Here is a 12,030-nt window from a genome sequence, read left to right on the forward strand (position 1 = left end):
ATCGGTTTTTGGTCTCAATACGACCCATACCCGCTTGCAGGCGGTAAATTAAAAAAAAAAAAAAAAATTTAATATTTTTTTTTTTTTTTTTTTTGCAAGTTTCATTACCACTTTTTCTCTTTTCTTTTACATTTCCAAAGCACGCGCTCAGCCACCACACTCCATTATCCATGCCCTGAAATGCCACGACTTCACAGCAAACATATCTCTAGACTCGTATCCCGAATCTCAAAGAGAAGAAACTCCCCCAAAGTTTAATTATCCGCGTTGAGACTCAACGCTTTTCTTTTTCCCTCTCATGAGATGCGTATCTGGCGTAGGTCCATCAATTAGCGGTTAATTAGCGGTATGTATGCAATTTCCGCTAAGCTATGGAGATACCATCGATGCTGGGTTAGCCTTCGTATTGTGGACCGCTGTAAGGTACGTGTCTGTTTCATATATATATTTTTATTCAGATTATTCTGGTATTTTTTTTTTGTATTTGACTAAACTCTAGAAATTATCGTAAACAAATTGCTGTATATATTCATAAACACTTGTATTAACTCAATGTGTGTATATATATATATATATATATATATATATATATATATATATGTATGTATATATGTATGTATTTATGTATGCATGTATGTATGTATGCATGTATGTATGTATATATATATATATATATATATATATATATATATATATATAATATGTATACTGTATATGTGTATGCAAAAGAACCACAGAGAAAATAAAAGTAGTGATTATAAGATTAAATCCTGACCAGTTTCGTGATACTTCTTCAGAGCCTAATCTTATATTTCCTATTTTCATTTTCCCTGTCATTCTTTTGCATCTGAGCATCACGTTTCCCTGAGATTTTTACGCGTATATGTGTGTTTGTACTGTATATGTAACAATTTTCACCCAAGGGGTTAACTACTACACTGTAATTGTTCATTGGCTACTTTCCATTTTTTAAGGGTAGGAGAGACTCTTTAGCTATGGTAAGCAGCTCTTCTAGGAGATGGACACTCCAAAATCAAACTATTGTTCTCTAGTCTTGGGTAGTGCCATAGCCTCTGTACCATGGTCTTCCTCTGTCTTGGGTTAGTGTTCTCTTGCTTGAGGGTACACGCGGGCATACTATTATATTTAAAGTTTTTATAGTATATATATGAAAAATCTATTTTAATTGTTAATTACTTCTCTTGTAGTTTATCTATTTTCCTGTTTCCTGTTCTCAATGGGCTATTTTTCCCTGTTGGAACCCTTGGGCTTAATCTTGCTTTTTCAACCAGGACTGTAGCTTAGCTAGTATTATTATTATTATTATTATGATTATTATTATTATTATTATTACAAACGAAGCTACAACCCCAGTTTGAATAGCAAGTTACTACAATCCCAAGGGCTCCAACAGGGAAAACAGCCCAATGAGGAAAAGGAAACAAGGAAATAGATAAACTAAAAGAGAAGTAATGCACAACTCAAACTATTTTAAGAACAGTAACAACACCAAAATCGACCTTTCATTATAAAACCTATAAAGAGAGACTTAATATCAGCCAGTTCAATAAACCCAAGAGAAAGACACTTCCAGAAAACAAAAGTTCCAAGAATTTCTCATTGAGCCTTGAATGAAAAAGAAAAAAAAAAGTTCTGTACTCTTGCCCCGACGACATTTCATTGCCAGACTAATTAAGGAAACTTCTAAACTCGGTACTCTTTTGATCTGGCGGAGGTGGGCATTTTAAAACGAGTCGGCCGCTCTTTTATGTGTTTTTATTTTTTCGTTTTGGTTCTTGACGAAGATTTGGATTATAGTGTTTTGGTGAATATTTCTTGATATTTTGATTATTTTAGGACTGTTTTAAGGTATTAAAAATAGTTTGTATATATCTTTGTTATTGTCTTAATTATTGGTGGCAGTGAATTTATAGTTTCCATATTTTTATTTTTATTTGAGTTCTTGACGAAGATTTGGATTATAGTGTTTTGGTGAATATTTCTTGATATTTTGCTTGTTTTCTGGCTGTTTTAAGATAGAAATTATTTACATTGTTGTTATTAGTAGTTTTGGTAGAGTTGAAAAGTATATTATGTTCAATATTTTTATTTCTATTTTAGTTCTTAACGAAGATTTGGATTATAGTGTTTTAGTAAATATTTCTTGATATTTTGATTATTTTAGGACTGCTTTAAGATATTAAAAATAGTTTGTTTACATCTTTGTTATTAGTAGTAGTATTGGTGGCATTGAAAAATAAAATTATATTGTTTCTGTATTTTTATTTTTATTTTAGTTCTCAACGAAGATTTGGATTATAGTGTTTTGGTGAATATTTCTTGATATTTTGATTATTTTTGGACTGTTTTAAGATATTAAAAACAGTTTGTATATATCTTTGTGATTATCTTAATTATTGGTGGCAGTGAAAAGTATATTTTTTCGGTATTTTTATTTTTAGTTATTAACTATGATTTGGATTATAGCGTAGTTTTGGTAAATATTTCTTGATAATTTGCTGTTTTTCTAGTTTATCGTAAGATAAAATTTTTTTATATTGTTATTATTAGTTTTGGTAGAATTGAAAAATATATATTTTAATATTTCTGTTCTCATTTTAGTTTTTAATAAAGATCTGGGTTATAGCGTAGTGTTTCTGTAAATATTTCTTGATATTTTGCTTGTTTTCTGGTTGTCTTAAGATCTTGAAAATTGTTTTTATTGTTGTTATTATTAGTAGTTTTGATAGAGTTGAAAAATATATATTTCAGTATTTTTATTTTGACTTTAGTTTTTAATAAAGATCTGGATTTCTGCATGGTGTGTTGTTAAATATTTCTTAATCTATTTTTCTTGTAATTCTGAAGAAGTATTACGAAACTAGTCAGGACTTAATCGTATATTTAGTATTTTCATTTTCCCTGTAGTTCTTCTGCATGTGAGCATCACGTTTTCCTGTGATTTTTACGCATATATATATATATATATATATATATATATATATATATATATATGTATATATATATATATATATATATATATATATATATATATATATGTATATATATATATATATATATATATATATATATATATATATATATATATGTGTGTGTATATAATATATATATATATATATATGCAACATTATATATATATATATATATATATATATATATATATATATATATATATATGTATGTATGTATGTATATATATTGCGCAAGCTTTGACCAAACCTTAACAATAATTAATACATGTATACTACCATGCTTCACTACATAAATATAGTTCCAGTTATCAAAGATAGGACCCTATTATAGAAACAAAAAAAGTACATTATGAAAATTTCTCGTAGCAGCTGTGACTATAAAGATGTTCAATATATGCCTTCTACTCTCTCTCTCTCTCTCTCTCTCTCTCTCTCTCTCTCTCTCTCTCTCTCTCTCTCTCTCTCTCTGTCAAACAAAAGTACTAATGGTAAGGATAGAGTACTTTATGTAAGAAGCTCTTCCAAAGCCTCTTGTTCAATTGTCCGTTTCTAAATCAAGCAAAAATACAATAGTTTATTTAGTAAGAATGATTATGTTATTGAACAGATGCCAAAGGTTCGGGTACAATAGTCTATTGAAGAACTGTTCTGGAAATTAGTGTCTAGATATGTTATCCTGTTGTTTGCATTGAAAGGACAAACTTAAATATATATTCTTGATTGTGTATTTAAACAAAGAAACATCTACACGTATTGAAAGCAGTCCCAGACAAACACTGTAAATGTGTATTAAGATGTTTTAAAGTACAGTAGACGACTTTATTTCGTCAGGAGTAAAAAAAAAAAAAATTCGTCCCTGACTTATGAACGCCAGACTAAGGTTCGAGTCCCGCTCAGATTCGTTAGTTTCTTTGGTCTCTGCAACCTCACTATCCTTGTGAGCTAAGGATGGAAGGGGGGGGGGGGCGTGTTTAGGGGAACCTGTAGGTCTATCTGCTAAGTCATCTGCATCCATTCCTCGTCCCTCCTTGGTCCTAACTTGGGTGGAGAGGGGCTTGGGTGCTGATCATATTCAAATATGGTCCGTCTCTAGGGCATTGTCCTGCTTGCTAGGGCAATGTCACTGTCCTTTGCCTCAGCCATTCATGAGAGACCTTTAAACCTTTAAAGTGTGAATTTAATGGAATGCGCAAGTATATAAGTGTAATTGTAGTAAAGTAAGCAACAATGCATTGGTAGTTACTACAGGAGTATTAAAGAATTACGCAAACACACTAAATGAAAGTACATTAAATAATTTCGTTTAATAACAAACTTACAAAGTAATTCGAAAGTTTATCCATCCATATATGGTATGATTAGTTCACTTGAAGTCAAACGTACATTAGTAAACCCCCCCCCTCTCTCTCTCTCTCTCTCTCTCTCTCTCTCTCTCTCTCTCTCTCTCTCTCTCTCTCTTCCAACTATAGTTATAGCTTTTATTAGCTTAGTTTGTTATAATAATAATAATAATAATAATAACAAAACAATTTTTTTCTATTTGGTAAAAATAAAAATTCACAAAATTTTCTCTCTTTTCCATTTAGAATTTTGTGTGCTTTAAGAAAATTGTACTCTCACACCCAACGGAATTTTTATCGTACGCTCGGCAGATGTTTGCATGACCGAAGCCAGTAATTATCGCCTTGGAATTCTTTACGTTCGATGTCGGTTGGATGTCAGTGAAACAATGATTCCGTTGTTTAATAGGCCGTTGCGGGGAGAGAGAGAGAGAGAGAGAGAGAGAGAGAGAGAGAGAGAGAGAGAGAGAGAGAGAGATGCAAGCACTCTGACATGTATAAATTGCTTGTTTTGTGTTTTCAAGAGGAGAGAAATAGAGGCAGTTGGTTTTGTTAAGATTAAACTGCTTGTACAGGGGTGAGAGAGAGAGAGAGAGAGAGAGAGAGAGAGAGAGAGAGAGAGAGAGAGAGATGCAAGCCATTTTACATGGATGAACTGTAGGAACACTTGAGTGTTTGACTTTTTGTGTTTTTAAGAGGAGAGAAATAGAAGCAGTTGATTTTGTGAAAATTAAATATATGTATATATTTAAATAAAGGCCTATGTATATATATATATATATATATATATATATATATATATATATATATATATATATATATATGTAAACATATATATGTGTGTGTAGAGAGAGAGAGAGAGAGAGAGAGAGAGAGAGAGAGAGAGAGAGAGAGAGAGAGCGAGCAAAGGTACAATGTGTGTTGTATTATACATTATGTTTATTGAGAGTTTAACTCGACGTGTCTTTTTTTTTTTTTTTCTTTTTTGCTGGGAGGGGCCACGATAGCATTAACATGCCATGCACGTGGGAGAGTCCTTAGGAAAGAGAGGGGGAGTATATTTAGGTCATGCAAGATCATACATCCCCCCTCCCCCCCTCCAGTAAACATCATAGACTCTTTGTTCAATCGGCAAATCTATCAAGACGACGCACTTGGGTCACACCTCGGTATTGTCTCTCGGTTTAATCTCCTGACATCGTCTCTTGTCCAATCTCCTAGGCAGGAGTCGGAGACCGGGAGGCGTGGACTGCAAAAGGACTCCCTTTCGAGTCGGCCAAAGGTCCTTCCTCTAAGGTCATAAACTCGCCTCTGAATCTGTTGCTAGTCAGGGTTGCCAGGTTTTATGAATGAGAAAAGGCCAACTTTTAATTAACCGCAGGTTTAAAAGGCCAAGCCATTAGTAGAAAAAGGCCAAAAATTATAGTATTTAAGGCCCGCCCTTTTTCATGATATTACTAAAGGCCAACCAATTTAAAAAAGGGCAAATTTGAGTTTTGTTTTTGGCCTGAAAAAGGCCAACTTGGCAACCCTGTTTAATACTGGTTCCTTTTAAATCAGACGTACCTTATTCCTTATGAACGGGTTCTGTACCCGTATTTGATACACTAGGCGTTTTTGTTTGTGGTTCTTTGTTTTGTCCTGACAGTCTTCCTTTGGGCTTATCACTTTAATCTTTCTAGTTGATTCTGTTTTAATCATTTGTTTTTTTTTATTGCTTTCTCTTTTCTGAGTGCAACAAATAAATATGCTTCAATTGCATGCTGGGTAGATATTAGGATAGTTGTTGTTTTAAATATATTGAATATATTTTGCATACTGGTTCCATCTTAATTTTTTATTTTTTTGCATGGTAACGGTAAAAAGAAATTTCTTCGCGAAGGACAGTAGTGTATTTTAATTTACTATTGGATAGTATTAACTATTTTTAATGGAAAGTTCAGAAATATATTTTTATGCTAATGTCCGAAAAAATATTATTGATAAAATGGTCATTAGGATATTATATATACAAAGGTTAATAGGATATTTTCAGTACAAAAATAAATTGGGTACTTTGAATATAAAGATCAGTAGAATATTTTCAATACAAAAACATGTAGGATATTTTAAATATAAATATCAGTATGATATTTTCAATACAAAAATATGTAGGAATTTTGAATATAAAGATCAGTAGGATATTTTCTATACAAAAACATGTAAGATATTTTAAATATAAATATCAGTATAATATTTTCAATACAAAAACGCATAGGATAATTAGAATATAAAGATCAGTAGGATATTTTAATATAAAAACAGTAGGATATTTCGAATATAAAGATTAGTAAGATATTTTCAATACAAAAACATGTAGGATATTTCAGGTATAAAGATCTGTAGGATATTTTCAGTACAAAAACATGTAAGCTATTTTAAGTATAAAGATTAGTAGGATATTTTCAATACAAAAACACGTTGACTATTTCAAATATAAAGATCGGTAGGGTATTTTCAATACCAAGCCATATTGATATATTTAATATCAAAGTCACTAGGACATAATTTTTTTTAAAGATTGTGGAATATTTTCAACACAAAAAGACTGCAGAGTATTTTCAATGCAAAAGCTATAAGGATTATTTTCATCTATAGATTATACTTTATTAAGAAGCATAGGTTTTACATATATAACTAAAGGGGCACTCCGTAAAGCGCTGACCTCCGCCACGGCAGCTTAATTCTCGACCTTTAGCTTGATCTTGACCTTTGACATAGAACTTTCAAAATGGAATCACTTCCATGTATAAACATAATTATTATTCTCTGAAAGTCTCTTTATTCTGTGAGTAACATTGTGGCCAGGAAGTTGTTCACACACAAACAAACGAACGAACAAATGAGGGCGGAAACATAACCTCCGTCCAACTTCGTTGGCGGAGGTAATTAGATTGTTTACTGTATATATCACAGATTGTTATCTATTATACTTATAGTCCAAGAGCTAGCAGCCATTTATTTACCGGAGATGACCAAAATTCTAGTGGGCATTTTTGGAAAGGGTCTACCATGGGACATCCAAAAATGGGTATCTTTAAGTTGGGCAGGGGTGGGTGTGGATTTTATTAACTCCTTTTGCCCGAAAACGGACTTTTAATTTTTCGGCAAAATATGGGGGTGGAGGAAAGTAAATTGGCTGCAGCTCCTTTCATCCTGGGTCTAGAATAAAGAACTATATACCAAAGTGATGCTATTGATATGCAGATTTATTTCATATGAAACAACATCAATTAAATGATTATTGGGGGTCACCAAGGGTCAAAAGGTCAAGGTCAGCCTTTTGCAATGCCGGTTTTGGGTTTTAGCTGTATTTTGGCTAAATAAGACATCAAAATTTGCCCAGGGTTTACTAAATATGAATAAAATATAAAGAAGAGACATAAATAAAGTTTTTTGAAGAATATGGGATCTATTCCAGCAATATGACTGATATGACAAAAGTCATTATTAAACGGTTCCTGTGAAATGTACTCCTCAAACCGTTTCAAATTTAGTTGATAGATGGTTCACCTATATTACTGAGATTTGTTTTATTGACTCTGTGTGTGCACCTGTTTTGTCTTTAAAATATTATAAAAACAGCCTCTACATTGCGTTTTAACATCCTTGAAATTTGTAAGTGTGCACCTGAATTGCCTGTGTCCTTGTCACTTGAGGATTTTAAGAAAGAGCAAGTAGAAATTCCAGACCTTCTTCATTTGGTTTTTACCACACTTCTCTGTGTCTTGCAGAACAAAGATAACCCTAGTGAATAAGTAAAGCTAAGGGTAGTCTCACTATCCCAGGATGTTATTTACTGTACCAGCCAGGGATGAGTAAAACCATCCAAGCATCTTTGTCTGGGAGTCGGAATGAAAAGCCTCACAGGTAGTCGCAGAGTTGTGGAAATTCCTAATCACTAGGGTCATGCGGTAAGTTATCACACAGCTGAATCAATTGAGACGGATATAGCGTCAAAAATCACAGCAGAAGGGCAGCTTTTACCTGATATGCTTTTACCTCAAGTTGGTCTCTCCACAGGTCTTGCTTGGGATAATTATGACGAGCTGACAGAAACCCTATCTGGCAAAGACACTCATCATGACACCATTGTGATATGCTACCAGAATAGGCCTGCTGCAGGTGTGATGCAAGGTGCTGAGACTGAAGGGACCACAAATACTGATGCAGCTACTGACCAAGTACCTGTGAAAAGACGACGAATATATGATGTGCCTTAGCGACAAATCATGCCATATAAAAGAAAGCCATCACTGTCGAGGTTCAAATTTGAAAATATTCACAAGATCCACAATCCAGCCTGGAGATAGCAAAGAAAATTAATATTATCTGGTAAATGTGCTGCTGCCTGATGTCCAGCACCCCTATGTGGCAGGCTGGAATTTCTTGGTCACAGAGGACAGACTCCCTTTGCAGTAGATTGGGTATATGGAAAATATTGAACTGCCACCAAGAAAATTGGATGTAGTTAAAGAAACTTTAGTCAGGTCTCAAAAGGTTGCAAGTGAGTGCAGTGAGGCATATGCTATATTGACATGTGACCTTGTTATCGCAAAACCTGCACTCCAGAACCAAGCACAAGAATCCTCTTTCTTTGACAATATCTTTGTTTGTTTTGGTGCATTTCATATTTCCATGGCCTATTTCAGCGCATTAGGTTATATTGTTGAATAGTCTGGTTCTTAGCTTGGCTGATGTGTTGGCTCATGGTTCAGTACGAGGGTTCATTGGTGGAAAACATTTGAACAGATGCAAGCGTATCCATCCCCTGTTTGCACTTGCCTTGCAGATTCTGCATTTTAAGCAATTTTTGGTAGAAGGTGGAATACCAGATGAATGCATGGTGTTGCTGAATTCATTTTCTGCAAACCCATCACCCCAATCACTTTTGACATTATTGGAGTCCTTTGTAATTTGTTGGAAAGATATGGTAAATTCTGTGATCAGACTTGTCAGGGTCATCATGGCTCTACTGCTAGGTTCTGGTTTCTCTACATTGATCTCATTCACATATTCATGCTTTTTGACAGGGCCAGCAGGACATATGACCTAGACCTCTACATCTATGCTTTAGGCTCAATGATTCCTATATTCTTTGCAACTCACAAGCCAAGCTATGCCCGTTGGATGTCATTGTATCACTTCAATCTGCTCAATATGGAAATGACACATCCCGGAATCAAGCAAAGTTTTGAAGGAGGTGCACTCTCTGTGCGGAGAACTAGGAATACTTTTTCCAGAAGTGCATTTGCTATTACCTTACAGCAAGCTGTGAATAGGGATGCCGCATCCAGCCAAAAGGGTATTGCTGCATTTACACAGAATGTTGCAGTCCGTATGGGGTTGACAGTGACAAGATCTTTGAGGGGAGTATTTGTGAGTTGTCTCCTGGAAATGGCTGGAATCACACTGGTGGATGATGCAATACAGGAACTAAAGCCATCAAGGATAGCCAAAGACAATGCATACCTTAAGAGCACGATCACAGAGGTGGAGAACACTCTCAATCCATTCACTGTTAATGATGATACTCTGTATTGCCTAAACACTGGATGGTGTGAAAGACAGACTTCTGCAGTCAAAAGAAACTGGATCTACTTGGCATCAAGTTTTTGTTAATGAATGTAATGTAGATGGTGGGCGTTTTGAACGGACTGTTAAGCAAAGAAAGGTGATAAATGTCACACAGGATGCAGTAACAGTGAAATTCACCACAAAGGACAAACAGATAAAGGAAGAAAAATGCACCAGAGACATATTTAGAAAGCTGCTATATTTGTCAGTAACGCAATAACTTGATCTCAGTATTGACCTGTCCTATCCTCTCACTCCAGTTCCTTTCTCATTGTGTCATATAACTGGTGATATGAACAAGACATCAAAGAGGACATTAATGGAAAAATTAGAAGCAATGGGAAACTTGAATGCCATACCAAACAGGACTGATGTGTATATTATTGATCCTATATTCTTCTTCCGTACGCTTGACATGCCATCCACCTAGGGGGGCATGGCAATGTCCATTTTGAAATAAGCTTGTAGCACTGATGAAATTGTACACATAGTCTGTGACACATATCCTAAGGGCCAAGTATCAAGGACATTGAACATGACTTGTGTGGTAGGACATCCACTACCTACATAATCACTGGCTCGTCACAGAAAAGACCACCTGATCTCAACACGGCTTGGAGCACATCACATTTCAAAACAGAGTTTTTGGTCATCAGATAGATATGCATCGACTCTTCAGGGACATCAGGTCTACTTTACAGTGGAACATGAATGCTACCTTTACACTTCAGCACGTGAAACTGTCAACAGGATCCTGGTTCATGAGCTTCAGTGCAGGCATGAAGAAGCTGATACACGGTTACTGTACCATGCAAACTTTGTTGCTGTTAACCATGATGTGGTCCCAGTGATTGCCATTCGCAGTAACGACACTGACGTCTTCATCCTCATTCTCTACCATGCTAGGTTTCTTAATGCACAGATTTGGATGGATGCTGGATTGAGTTCTAGAAATTCCATGCGTTTCATACATATGTCACATCTCACATCTTGCAACCAAGCTTCCATGCGCTGACAGGCTGTGATTACACAGCCTTTTTTATGAGAAAAGCAAAGTGGAAGCCATTTGAAATAATGAAAAACAAACCTAGGTTCACATCAGCAATTAGTCACCTTGGAGACTCAGATGTCATCGATCCAGATGTTGCTGCTGTAGTTGAAGAGTACTTGTGCATTGTCTATGGAGTTCGGAACTAGACAAGTGTTGATGAAGCCAGGCTTCAATTTTTCCGCAAGTTGTATGCCCTTAAGAAGGAAACTGATTTGTCGGATGAAATGAAAACTACAGACCCCTGTTGTCTTCCTCCTTACCAAAGAGTGTTGCAACAGAAGTTGCTAAGAACTAACTTTGTTGCACACATATGGAGGAATGCAAGGGAAGCCGATCCAGACTCATTTGCTCCTGAAGGACATGGCTGGAAAGTCCAGAATGGCAGATTGAGGATTGTCTGGTTCACTGGCTCAAATATTCCTGATAAGTTAACCATTGAAGAATCTGATGTACAGGAAGATGATGATGATGATGATGATGATGAGATCAGTCATTCCTCGGATGAAGAAAAGGAAATAGATTTTTAGAGGACTCCATACTAGTAATATAACTGGAATAGATCCCACGTTCTTCAAAAAACTTTATTTGTATCTCTTTTTTATATTTTATTCATATTTAGTAAACCTTTTGCAAATTTTGATGTCTTATTTAGCCAAAATACAACTAAAACCCAAATCCGGCATTTCAAAGGGCTGAACTTGACCTTTTGACCCTTGGTGACCTCTAATAATAAGTTAATTAATTTAGTTTAATATCAAATAAATCTACTCATCAATAGCATCATTTTGGTATATAGTTCTTTATTCTAGGCCCAGTGTGAGAGGAGCTGCAGCCAATTTACTTTCACTAACCACCAAATTTTGCCGAAAAATGAAAAGCCCGTTTTCAGACAAAAGGGGTTAATAAAATCCACACCCACCACTGCCAAACTTAAAGATACTCATTTTTGGATGTCCCATGGTAGACCCTTTCCAAAAATTTGGTCATCTCCGGTAAATAAATGGCTGCTAGCTCTCGCTCTATTTCGTCG

Source organism: Palaemon carinicauda, chromosome 42, assembly GCF_036898095.1.
Source record: "Palaemon carinicauda isolate YSFRI2023 chromosome 42, ASM3689809v2, whole genome shotgun sequence".
In the NCBI taxonomy this organism is placed as follows: Eukaryota; Metazoa; Arthropoda; class Malacostraca; order Decapoda; family Palaemonidae; genus Palaemon; species Palaemon carinicauda.